The sequence below is a fragment of the Penaeus monodon genome, chromosome 9 (assembly GCF_015228065.2).
Source record: "Penaeus monodon isolate SGIC_2016 chromosome 9, NSTDA_Pmon_1, whole genome shotgun sequence".
NCBI lineage: Eukaryota > Metazoa > Arthropoda > Malacostraca > Decapoda > Penaeidae > Penaeus > Penaeus monodon.
In genome coordinates this window covers 5,414,621-5,427,120 of record NC_051394.1, presented here as the reverse complement: position 1 = coordinate 5,427,120, position 12,500 = coordinate 5,414,621, and the positions used below count along the sequence as shown (strand labels likewise).

General features: G+C 36.9%; 7 non-coding genes across 7 annotated transcripts; all 7 read right to left on the bottom strand.

The window, feature by feature from the left end:
• Positions 1-1,714: 1,714 nt before the first annotated feature.
• Trnai-aau lies at positions 1,715-1,789 on the bottom strand. Its single transcript has one exon. It is a non-coding gene; the product is annotated as a tRNA-Ile (tRNA).
• Positions 1,790-3,582: 1,793 nt separating this feature from the next.
• Positions 3,583-3,656, bottom strand: Trnai-aau. The gene has a single exon. It is a non-coding gene; the product is annotated as a tRNA-Ile (tRNA).
• A 2,357-nt stretch (positions 3,657-6,013) lies between these two features.
• On the bottom strand, positions 6,014-6,087 carry Trnai-aau. The gene has a single exon. It is a non-coding gene; the product is annotated as a tRNA-Ile (tRNA).
• A 1,965-nt stretch (positions 6,088-8,052) lies between these two features.
• Positions 8,053-8,126, bottom strand: Trnai-aau. Its single transcript has one exon. It is a non-coding gene; the product is annotated as a tRNA-Ile (tRNA).
• A 1,452-nt stretch (positions 8,127-9,578) lies between these two features.
• Positions 9,579-9,652, bottom strand: Trnai-aau. The gene has a single exon. It is a non-coding gene; the product is annotated as a tRNA-Ile (tRNA).
• A 1,268-nt stretch (positions 9,653-10,920) lies between these two features.
• On the bottom strand, positions 10,921-10,994 carry Trnai-aau. Its single transcript has one exon. It is a non-coding gene; the product is annotated as a tRNA-Ile (tRNA).
• Positions 10,995-12,294: 1,300 nt separating this feature from the next.
• Trnai-aau lies at positions 12,295-12,368 on the bottom strand. Its single transcript has one exon. It is a non-coding gene; the product is annotated as a tRNA-Ile (tRNA).
• Positions 12,369-12,500: the final 132 nt, after the last annotated feature.

Genomic DNA, 12,500 nt, shown 5'->3' with positions numbered 1-12,500 from the left:
ATTTTGTCTTCCAGCCAATTAGTCCCTTTAAGAGTTGGCCAACTCTTCTGCACTAAGCAGATGCACTGCTCCCAACCCATTGCAACTTGCAAGAGACTCTACCATTCCTTGCCTCTACGGAGATGTTATTGTACTCATATCTGTTTCTAAAAAAAATCATGCACACAAAATCGGAATAGTTATCGTTTTTTTCCACGTTCATAAGTTCATTACACCACCGTAGAAAATACAAGCAAACATACAAACACAAAATAGGATCTACAGTTCACATTAGTTTTATTTCTACAGCAATGACCCCCCCCCTTGGAATGATGCAAAAGAGCTTCTACTCAGCATGACACGACTAATCTAATGCATGGTGCACGCAAGGCCCGCGTGAGTACTCAGGAGCTCTTCTTCAGTAGAACTTCAGAGGTAAATTCCCGTAAAAGGGAATTTTTGGAATCCTCTGGCTTGTATATTGCAGCCTTAGTTTGGGCGTTTGTATTGTTCTTACATTTTACTTTTCTCTCCAAGATTTTACATTATATTGAACTTTTATTGTGTGTTTGTTTCTAAATATAATCCAAGAACTGGTCGAATTGTTTGGGAAATTGATAAGATTGGCCCGTAAATGGAATTGAGAATTTAATACACAATGCTCAATCATCACGATTTACTGAAATAACTATGTGGGTGCTAGAGACCTTTTTAGATAGATTATAATCACACTTTTTTACGATTTTTATATTTCATATTTTTTAAGGTTTACTATTTAGTGACCAAATTCGATGAACCTGAACTTTTTGTTGATATACTTTATAACTGACTTTTTGATGTTTGATATCATTTCCATCCCTAACCTTTTTCTGGCCTCGATCTTTTAGTGATCATTTTTAAAACACTGACCTTGTTGTATGATCCTGACTATTGGCGATTTGAACAATTGCTGATCTTTCTTGAGCTCTGTACCTTTTTGACCTTTTTATGAAAATTTGCTAAAATTGCGAATTTCTACTACCCTGATTTTTATTTATTTGACCTTAGTATAACATTCTTGTGATATTTTTTTATCACAGTCTAATTTTTACCTTTATTGTAAGTAACTTGTTCGTGACCTTTTTGCGAAACTTTTTGATGAGTCTGACTTTTTTGCAGCTCTTATCGTTTGCGACCTTAACCTCTTCATTATCAGTTTTTGGAAACCTAACCTTTTTTTTTGTGTGTGAATTCTTTGCAAACCTGAACTTTTATTCGACACTGACCTTATAGTGAAATTGACGTGTGTGGCTGACATCTTTTGCGACCTCGTTTATCGCCTCTTCCTAGATGTAATTGTGTTCGAGTCTGTTGCAAAAAAAAAATGTATACATTGCAATCAGTGAGATCAGTTGTCAATTTATGTTCGAAATTCATACTTTTACAGAATAGTGCAAAGGCAATGTGATCGGTGATTAAACGTTACATTTGTTTTAATTTCCACCAATGAAATTTCCACTGCAACAGAGTTAAATAGCTGCTCTTTTTGGCAGATATTCATTCTATAGCAAATTCTCGTCAAACGAATTCGCTTGTTCGCCATCCTCTGGGCATATCTTGCAGCATTAATAATGATAATTATATCTGCATGTTGCTTTATTCAGTAAGACTTCACCCTGCGTGCCTGTTACGCAGCGTATATATGATTCGTCATTTATTCCAGTGACAAGTCGAGACGTCTGAAAAGATGCACCGCTGGCCTCGTAAGGGGATCGAATCCTCGACATCCGCGTTATTAGCACGGCGCTCTAACCAACTGAGCTAACAGGCCGGTAAGAAGAAGTGATCTACTTTGTAATGTTCAATCAGCACGATTTACTAAAATAACAATTGGAGACATAATGCTCTATGGACTCAGGTCAAAGCCTTAATGATGATTTTGGGACACCTTTAAACTTCTTCAGCCTTCTGTGACTGCTCTATGCTTCACTAACCTATAAAAATGACACTTTCTGTCTTTGTTGCGAACCCGATCTTTTGAAGGTGAAGTTTGATGACTCTGAACTTCTTGTTACCGCGTTTTACGGTTATAACCTTTTTTTTCTAGAATAGGGCAAAGGCAATGTGGTCGGTGATTAAACGTTACATTTGTTTTAATTAATTTCCACCGATGAAATTTCCATTGCAACAGAGTTAAATAGCTGTTCTTTTTGGCAGACATTCTATAGCAATTTCTCGTCAAACGAATTTGCTTACTACCTTACTGATGATTCTGGGACACCTTTATAATTTCCAACCAGGCCATTTTTTTCTGGATTAAGCTTTTGTTATGACTTCTAGTGACAGGTTTTACAATACTTATCTTGTTGCCTTTTATGTGATTCTGACTTTTTTATGACCCGATTTTTTTTTTTTTTTTTTCTAAAATTATGTGAAATTCCTTGAGACCTTGACCTTGAGATCCTTTTTTATCCTTGACTTTCATATTATAAATGACATTTTGCTTTTGTTGCGAAAACGCCCTGATCTTGTGTAGAGTTTCTCAAAGCCTGACCTATTTTATGAATGAACTTTTAAGTGGCACTGACATTTTAGTTAATGATCATTTGTAATCCTCATCCTAAATGTGACCTTGTCCATCAGGTGGAAATATATACAGAAACGTCCTATGTTGACCTTTTGTATCCCTGAATATTCTATTTAATACTTTTTGTGATTTTCATCGTTTGCGAAGTTTACTTTTTCTTATGTTTCTGTTAAACCTTATAATTAATGGATTTTTTTGGACTTATTTCTTTTTACAGACTAGACCTTTAATGAAGGTGGTCTTCTTTGTAACCTTCACCCTCACTGTAGCCTTGACTTTCTTATTAAAAATTTCTGCATACGGTCCGATATGTTATTGCAACACTTTCTCTGTTTGACGAAAATTCTATTCTCTATGACCTTCACCTCGTAATTATCGGTTTTGTAAGCCTGACCTTTTTGTTGCATTTTTATATGATCCTGAACATTTTTTTTTAAATCTTTTATTCGACACCGACCTTATAGTGAAGTAAATTTATTGTGGCCAATGTCTTTTCTGAACTCGTTTCTTGCCATATCGTACACGTTGTGCTTGTATCTGTTACAGGAAAATAAGGATTTATTGATTATTTAAAAGTATCTGCTTCATCAACTGCTAAGGTCATTAGCGACGAATACATCGTTTGATTGAAATGTTTAAATATCTAAAACCTTAAAAATCTATCAATAAATATCTTATAAATAAATGAATACTCTACATTAAACATAAAAATTATCAGTCCATGTCCGACAACCATTTTCTATTACAGCACCGTAGGGAAAAGGTAATATGGAGTGCTACTAGGTTACATTTTTTCCGTCTGTGAAATTTCCCTTGGAATAGAACTAAAGGGTTTCCTCTTTTTCTTTTGGAAGACGTTCTCATCATACGAAATTTGCTTGCTCATCTTCGTCATATCTTGCAGCCTTAGTGAGACTATTTGTATCTGCATGTTGCTATGTTCTTTAAGATTTTGTCTTTACTCATCTCTCACGCCGCGTGTTGATTTATCTTATTCATTCCACTGACTGGTCGAGATTTCACAAAAGCTGCTAACGTGGCCCGTAAGGGGATCGAACCCTCGACATCCGCGTTATTAGCACGGCGCTCTAACCAACTGAGCTAACAGGCCGATATTTTAGTAAAGTTTCACTAGAATGCAATTATCCAAGCAGCACGATGTAATGAGATAACAATTGGAGATCTAGTATTCTGTGGATACTCGTGAAATATGGCAACATATGTATGTATTTTTCTCTGAACGCTTTCTATGGCATCATGACTTTCATATCATTATCGTGTCTCATGTGTTACGAGTTTCGACGACGCAATCTAAGAGATAAAAGTCGGGGTTTCTGACTGCCCGTTAGTACAGACCCAAACCTAACATAATGAACTTGAAAATAATAGAAAAATAAAAATAATTCATAATTTGGCCGGAAACGAGTCATGGAGAGGCGCCTGGCAGACGTCGATGCATAGCTTCCCATGCTGATCGGTAAGCCGTCCGATTTGGGCCTGAAAGCATACTAGAAAATGCAATGAATCTTTGGAAAAAAGGAAAGGGAAAGTAAAATTTATTTATGCGAAGTTTACTGCAAAGAGTCAAAGCGAAATCACATTCACTGTATGAATGTGTAGGGTACGATAAGAATGAGAAGAGTAAAATAGGAAAAACAAAAACTGCAGTTTGGGTTCCGGATCATATAAGCCTATTTATACTTTTCTCTTGAAATCCTCCCTCATTCCCTGTCTAGAATCGCACTCATAACGAGCAAGGGCATGCGTGTTCAAATGTGTCTTTTGATCAGTTTCCCGAAATGCGTCCATTAGATGTTTTGTTGGCTTGAACTTCGTTATATATGAAAGTTTAAACAGACATAACAATTAATAAAAACATATCCTGGACGCGCGAGAACACATGTGGACGCGCGGGCCTTCATATATTCCCATACATTACAATAGATCGCAGCAGTTTGCAGTTTGATGTGATATGCTATTACTAGAGCGGAATGTTTCGGAGGAATAGGACAGCAGAAAGAATTCCTCTTGGTTATTTACTAATGTATATGAAAATAGGATCACGGAGATTAAAAGCAGACATCCAATTTTCTCCCTGTCTAAATTCATGGTAATCAATTGCACTGCATATTTTGCGTTCCTGGTCAGAAAAAAACTGTAGTGTGATATATTCACCCACTGCTTTTGGGGATGGCTTGTACATACCATGTCCATTTTGTGTTTGATTTATTGTCTTTACACATAAATGGTTACACAAGCACTATGTTACCAAGGAGCCAGTTGCGAGTACTACCTGTCTCACCTGTTTACCTTTTTCCTTGACTTTCGAAAATATTTTATGGTATGTTATATTGCTGTTAATAATGTTCATAACTCTATAATAATTATATTGTCTATCATAAAAACAACAGCATGGATATTGATAGCATTAGCAAATAAAGTATTTCTTACAAACCAAAGGAAAGGTAAAATCAGATGAGGTCACAAGGTCTACTAATGACTTCTTTGTAGCTAAGCTCTTAATTAACAACCTTCCCCGACCAGGACTCGAACCTAGGTCACTCTTGTTAATATGTGGAGCCATCTGTGTGCACAAAACAATACTACAGTGAACACAACAATGTCCAGCGACGTTGGATTAAGTGATATATTCCTGACAACAGACAAAATGGGACGCACTAAGATACAAAATAGCAGGGCATGAAAATAAGCAATCTTCGGAATAAAATGTATGAAGGTCTACAAAAGGGTGGTGCCTCGTCAACCTCAGAGGCCACGTGGAGCCGAACACACTAGTCTCTTCCGCTGAAGAACCTCTTCGTTTCATTTGAGATCCAGCGACGTCTGCGGTGTTTTTTTCCGATGTTAGTCGGTTAGCACTGAGCTTATTAGGTCCGGAATTCTTTGTTCTGTCTAAAGTTAAAGATCGCAGCTTTTGCCGAGCCAAGGGAGAGGCTTAATGTTACTTTGGTCTCGGAACCACCATTCACAATACGAAAGATATGCAGATAGCTTCCGAGCATGTGAAAGCACAGACACAAACTGAATGAATCATAACCTCTCCCGGCAAGCCAATGTCCTAATCAGCTGTAAACCATCTTTTATTTGGGGAATTCCCATGTGTTGTAACTTGCAAGTGAATCGACCGCTCTTTTGTTATGTTACTTGTATCTTGAAGGAAAATTTATAATCATTTATAATCTCATTGCTCCATAGTAGGAAAACAGCAATAGGATTAATTATAGTTTACATTCGCTTTATTTACAGTAGAAGGTAGAACAAAAAGTTAACAATATGATATGATACCAGGTATATCTACTCAGTGTTCCACATAGTATTGAGCGAATCATGTCGCGCTTACATTCGTATGTTATTACAGCTTTTGTTTGAGTATGTATATCAAAATTTCGCTCTTTTCTTCAACTTGTGTCATGGTAAGGCTTGCTAGGTTCGAAAAGGTTTATAAGTTGGCCCGTAGGGGGATCGAACCCTCGACATCCGCGTTATTAGCACGGCGCTCTAACCAATTGAGTTAACAGGCCGATTTAAGTATTCAATGTTTTCGCCAAATATGAAAGGCCAGTCAGCGCCATTTACTGAAACAACAGGTTGAAACTTATTACTGCGTGATATCTAGCAATATGAACGTGGAAGGGATGTAGTATACTTAGTTTTTACAAGGCCAAGATAAGTAAAGGCGTCTCATTCCCACTGTCAAGACAGTTCAATCCGGGGAATGATTTTCGCCTGAACCCATGTCGCAAATATTTCTCCCGCGCGGGCTGCCAATTCTAGGTGATTCTGGGTTCCTAAGGTATAAGAATTATGAAGACATCTCAACATTCAGATTGCCGTGAAATTAAATGAATATATATATATATATATATATATATATATATATATATACATATATATATACAAATATACATATATATACATATATATACATATATATACATATATATACATATATATATACATATATATATAACATTATATATATCATTATATATATATAATATACTATATATATATCATATATATATATATAAATATGTATATATACATATATATATAAATATATATATAAATACACATATATATTTTTTTTTTTCTTAGACATACAGAGATGAGAAATAAATGGCTACATCCACATAGTTATAACGTGTAACAGAATACTATTGTGTGCCCTTAAGGACACATTCGTTATGATTTTTTTTAATGTGTATATCAGCTAACATGTTACCTTAAGCTTTGCAACAAGGGCAATGCAGAGACCTATTCCCTGCCCTACACTGCAAAAATAACCAAGAGTGAAGCAGATCTGCGGAAAATTTCGTGATTTTGCATGAAGAAAAATTGATTTTCTGGGAGACCCAGGATTTATGGGAATATTTTCACGACCCTGACCATTTGTTGTAATTTTTTTCGGTTTCTCAACTGACTGTGACCTTTTTTGTAACCCCGACCATTTTGTTGTAACCCTGACCATTATCAACATTAACTTTTTATACGTTTTGAGACTGTTATCTCCTACTTTTGTGAACTTTATGCAGTCCTAAGCTCTTAACGAATTGACAATGACCTTTTTTCGGTAACTCTGATAAAAAAAGAGAACAGATATTGTCTTATTTGCGACCTTTTAGCGACCCTAACCTTTGTGCGATATTTCTGAAACCGTTTTCAGAAATATCGCACAAAGAACGAGTTTTCAAGTGACACTGTCATTTTCACCATGCCTACTTTGTGTCCGTGACTTTTTTACGACCACGTTTAAGGCACTGACCTTTTTTTCTTTCTTTTTTACAGTCCTGATCTAATTATACCTTCTTTGCGGCTCTGACGTTTTTGCGATACTGACCTTTTTCGATTTTATATGTTTTACGATTTCTGCCTATTTCTGATTTTGGCCGTTTTTTGCGACCGTGACCGTTTCCTAATTGGCTTTCTGACCTTTTTGTGACTACTTATTTTTACATCCATAACTTTTGTGGTTCGTCTTTGTGATCCAGGGGTGTTATGCGACACTGACTTCTTTTGACATGTTTTTCGACCCTTTTGTAACCTTCACAGTTTTAAATCTCCACATTCCTGACCATTTTTATTTTTGTAAAAGTGACCTTTCCTACGGTTCTTACCTTTCTGTGACTTTTTAATACCCCTGATCCTTGTCGCTTGTATCTTGAAGGAAAATAATTACAATAAATCGTATCTGACATTTATAATCTCATTACCCCATTGTAGGAAAACAGCAATAGGACTAGTAATTAAAGTTTACATTCGCTTTATTTCTCCAACAGTGAAATTTACTGTGGAAGGTAGAGCAAAAGGTCAGCCATATAAGACCATGTATATCTGTTCAGTGATCCACATAGTATTGTTCGAATTTCATGTCGCGTTTACTTTCGTATGTTATTACAGCTTTACTTTGGGTATTTATATTATTATTGCGCACTTTTCTTCAACTTGTGTCATGGTAAGGCTTGATATGATTGAAAACGTTTACGTGGCCCGTAAGGGGATCGAACCCTCGACATCCGCGTTATTAGCACGGCGCTCTAACCAACTGAGCTAACAGGCCATTAGAAGTATTGTACGTTTTGGCCAAATCTGAAAGGTAAGTCAGCGCCATTTAATGAAACAACAGTTTGCAACTTATTACTGTGTGAATACATGTGATATCTATCAATATGGACATGGTATATATGTAGTATACTTAATTTTTTACAGGATCTAGATAAGTAAAGGCAGCTCACTCCGACCCTTAAGGTTGCCAAACCGTGGATAATGTAACTTGCGTCTGCCCAGGAATGATCATTCTCCCCTGATCACCTGTCGCAGCTTCATCTCCCGTGCGATGTACCATTTCTATGTGATTCTGAGTTCCTAAGGCATAGTATTTTTTTTTAGATATCTCAATATTTAGTTTATCAGTGAGGTCAAATGAATATTTATTTCGAATTCTAAAACATCCAAAGATAAAGAAATAACTGGCTACATCCACATAGTTATAAGGTGTAACAGAGTACAATAGTGTGCACTTAAGGGGTCACGGTTACTTGTTCGTTATGACTAATTACATTAATATGTCCTTGCATAGCCACGTTTTCTAAATATAAGCCTCCGGATACTGTGTAAGTCTCCGACAGTTATCTTGTCCACTCCCCCTCCCCCCATGCCTGAGTTTCACAGAAGGGTCAATTGAGGTTGACTTACTATTTAGACCTTGATTTTTCATGAATTAATTAGCTTACCAGGGATCACACTGAGATGATTTAAAATGTTTTATCTTGCTTGATGTAAACTCGAAAATTAAAGTATTTATATGTATTTTACATTTGTTTCTACAGTTAACTGATAGACCTTTTTTAATGGTATTGCGTAATATGTAAATCACCTACCACGTACCTTATGCTTTGCAACAAGGGCGTGGCGGAGACCCATTTCATGTCCTACAATGTAAAAATGACCAAGAGTAAAGCAGTCAGATCTGTGGAGAATTTCGCGATTTTGCGCGAAGAAACTTGATTTATGCAAATGCTTTCACCCTGAGCTTTTTTAAAAGTTTTTGCGTTCCTCAGCTGTGCCCTTTTTGTAACCTTGACCTTTTGTGCATTTTTTCTTTGTAACTCTTTTTCATTTAGTGACATTATTTATATATATTATTTGACTGTTCTTCCTGGCCTTTAATTTATTGTGACCTCGACCTTTCAGTGGCCGATTTTGATGACCCAGACCTTATAAGGTCGTCTTTGTGATCCAGAGGTGATATGCGACACTGACCTTTTTTACATCTCTTACAGTCTTAAACCTCATTAATGAATGATTTGCGCATTCATGACCACTTTCATTTTTGTAATCGTGACCTTTGCTATGGTTCCTACCTTTCTGTGACTTTTTAATATCCCCGATCCTTGTCGTTTGCATCTTGAACAAGTAAATCGGACGAGTATTTCACATTTACAATCTCAGTATCCCCCTGTCCTTAATTTATTTCTTGGTAAGACTTTCTAATTTTGAAAACGTTTACTGCTGGCCCGTAAGGGGATCGAACCCTCGACATCCGCGTTATTAGCACGGCGCTCTAACCAACTGAGCTAACAGGCCGATGAAGTAACAAAAAGTTTTTGCCGAATCTGAAAGGTCTGTCAGCGCCATTTACTACAACAACAGTGAAACTTATTATTGCGTGAATCCATGGGATATCTATCAGTATGGACGCGGTAAATATGTAGTATACTTAAATTTTCTACAAGGTGTAGGTAAGTAAAGACGGTTCATTCTGACTTAAAGTAGTCGAACGCGCGCAAGTCTCCGTGGCTAAAGTGACTTGCGTCCGCCCGGGAAATGATCATTCTCACCCGAACCCCTGTCGCAGCTTCATTGATGCACAAATTCTATATGATTCTGAGATCCTAAGGCATGATAATGATTAAGACATCGCAACATTCAGATTCTCCGTGAAGTCTAATGATTTTTTTTTTAAATTCTTATCCATACAAAGATAAATAAATAACTGGCTACATGCGCATAGTTATACGATGTAACAGAATACAACAGTGTGTCCTTAAGGGGCCAGGGTTATTCGTTCGTTGTGATTGACTATATTAATATGACTTTTTTGGCGACAGTGACCATTTAGTAATAGTTTTTTTTTACCTTTTTGCGACCACTTATTTTTACGTCCATAACTTTTGTGCGTCGTCTTTGTGATCCAGGGGTGTTATACGACACTGACCTTTCTAACATCTCTTTTGATCCTTTTCTGACCTTCACAGTTTTAAACTTCTTTAATGAGTGATTTCCGCATTCCTGGGCATTTTTATTTTTGTAAAAGTAACCTTTTGTACGGTTCTTACCTTTCTGTGACATTTAAATATCCCTGACCCTTGCCGCTTGTATCTTGAAAGCAAATTATTACAATAAATCAGACGAGCATTTGGTATTTACAATCTCACTACCCCATTGTAGGAAAACAATAAGACTAGTAATTAATGGTATAGTTTAGATTCGCTTTATCTCTGCAATAATGAAATTTACAGCAGAAGGTAGAGCAAAAGGTCAACAGTGTAATATAATCCCAGGTATATCTGCTCAGTGATTGCAAGTAGAACAACGAAGGGAAGTACAAGAAAGCACACGTATATGCCGAAGGCCTTTTCACATTAACTGCTTCATCAGGGCATATGTTCTACTTGCAATTTGTTCAACATGAATTCCACACTATTCAATGATCCCCATAGTACTGTGCGAATCATATGTCGCGTTTATATTCGTATGTTATTACAGCTTTAGCTTTGGAATTTATATCGGAATTTCTCTCTTTTCTTCAATTTGTCACGATAAGACTTGCCAAGTTTGAAAACGTTTACTGCTGGCCCGTAAGGGGATCGAACCCTCGACATCCGCGTTATTAGCACGGCGCTCTAACCAACTGAGCTAACAGGCCAATATGCAACATGGACGTTTAGGCCAAATCCGAAAGGCCAGTCAGCGCCATTTGATGGAAAAAAAAACTGTTTGAAACTTATTACTTTGCGAATACATGTGATATCTAGCAATATGGACATGATAAATATATTATACTTAATTTTTTTACAAGGTGTAGATAAGTAAAATGGGCTCACTCCGACTTTCAAGGCAGTTAAACCCGCGCAAGTCCCCGTGGACAAAGGGACTTGCGGCTGCCCGGGAATGTTCATTCTCGCCTGAACCCTCGTGTGAGGTACTACTTCTATGTGATTTTGAGTTCTTAAGGCATAATAATTATTAAGACACCTCAACATTTAGGTTCAAATGAATATTTATTTTACTTCGAATTCTCAAGCACACAAAAATAAAGAAATAGCTGGCTACATCCACATAGTTATAGGGTGTAACAGAATTCAATATTGTGCTATCAAGGAGTCACAGTTATTCGTTCTTTTTGATTGATTACAGTAATGTATATAACCACGTTTTCTAAATATAAGGCCCTGGATGCTGTGTAAGGCTCCGGCAGTTATCTTGTCCACTCACCCTCTCCCCATGCCTGAGTTTCGCAGAAAGGTGAATTGAGATGATTTGTTTCAAAATATTTATCTTCTGATGTTAATTCGAAAATTAATGTGTTTTCTCGTCTAATTTATATTTGTTTCTACAATTAATTAATAAACCAGGCATTTTAAATGATATTGCGTAATGTGTATATCACCTAACATGTTACCTAACGCTTTGCAGCAAGGGTGTTGCAGAGACCCATTTCCTGCCCTACACTGCAAAAATGGCCAAGAGTAAAGGAGTCAGGCCTATGACGAATTTCGCGATTTTGCATGAAGAAAACTTGATTCCCGGGAGATCTATCTTTTGAGACTGTTCTTCTGGCCTTTACTTTACTGTGACCTCGACCTTACAGTGGCCGATTTTGATAACCCAGACCTTATAAGGTCGTCTTTGTGATCCAGAGGTGTTACGCAACACTGACTTATTTTGGCATCTCTTACGCTCCTTTTCTGACTTTTACAGTCTTAAATCTCTTTAATGAATGATATCCGCATTCCTGACCATATTTATTTTTGTAATCACGACCTTTTCCATGGTTCTTGCCTTTAATATCCCCAACCCATGTTCTTTGTATCTCGAAGGAAAATAACTACAATAAATCGGACGAGAATTTGACATTGATAACTTCAGTATCCCATAGTAGGATTTCGCCTTTGTCTTCAATCTGTGCCTTGGTATGACTTGCTAGGTTTGAAAACGTTTAGAACTGGCCCGTAAGGGGATCGAACCCTCGACATCCGCGTTATTAGCACGGCGCTCTAACCAACTGAGCTAACAGGCCGATTACTACGGGGAACTTTTGGCCAAATCTGAAAGGTCAGTCAGCGCCATTTACTGAAACAATAGTGAAACTTATTACTTATTACTGTGTGAAACCATGTGATATCTATCAGCATGGACATGGCAAATATGT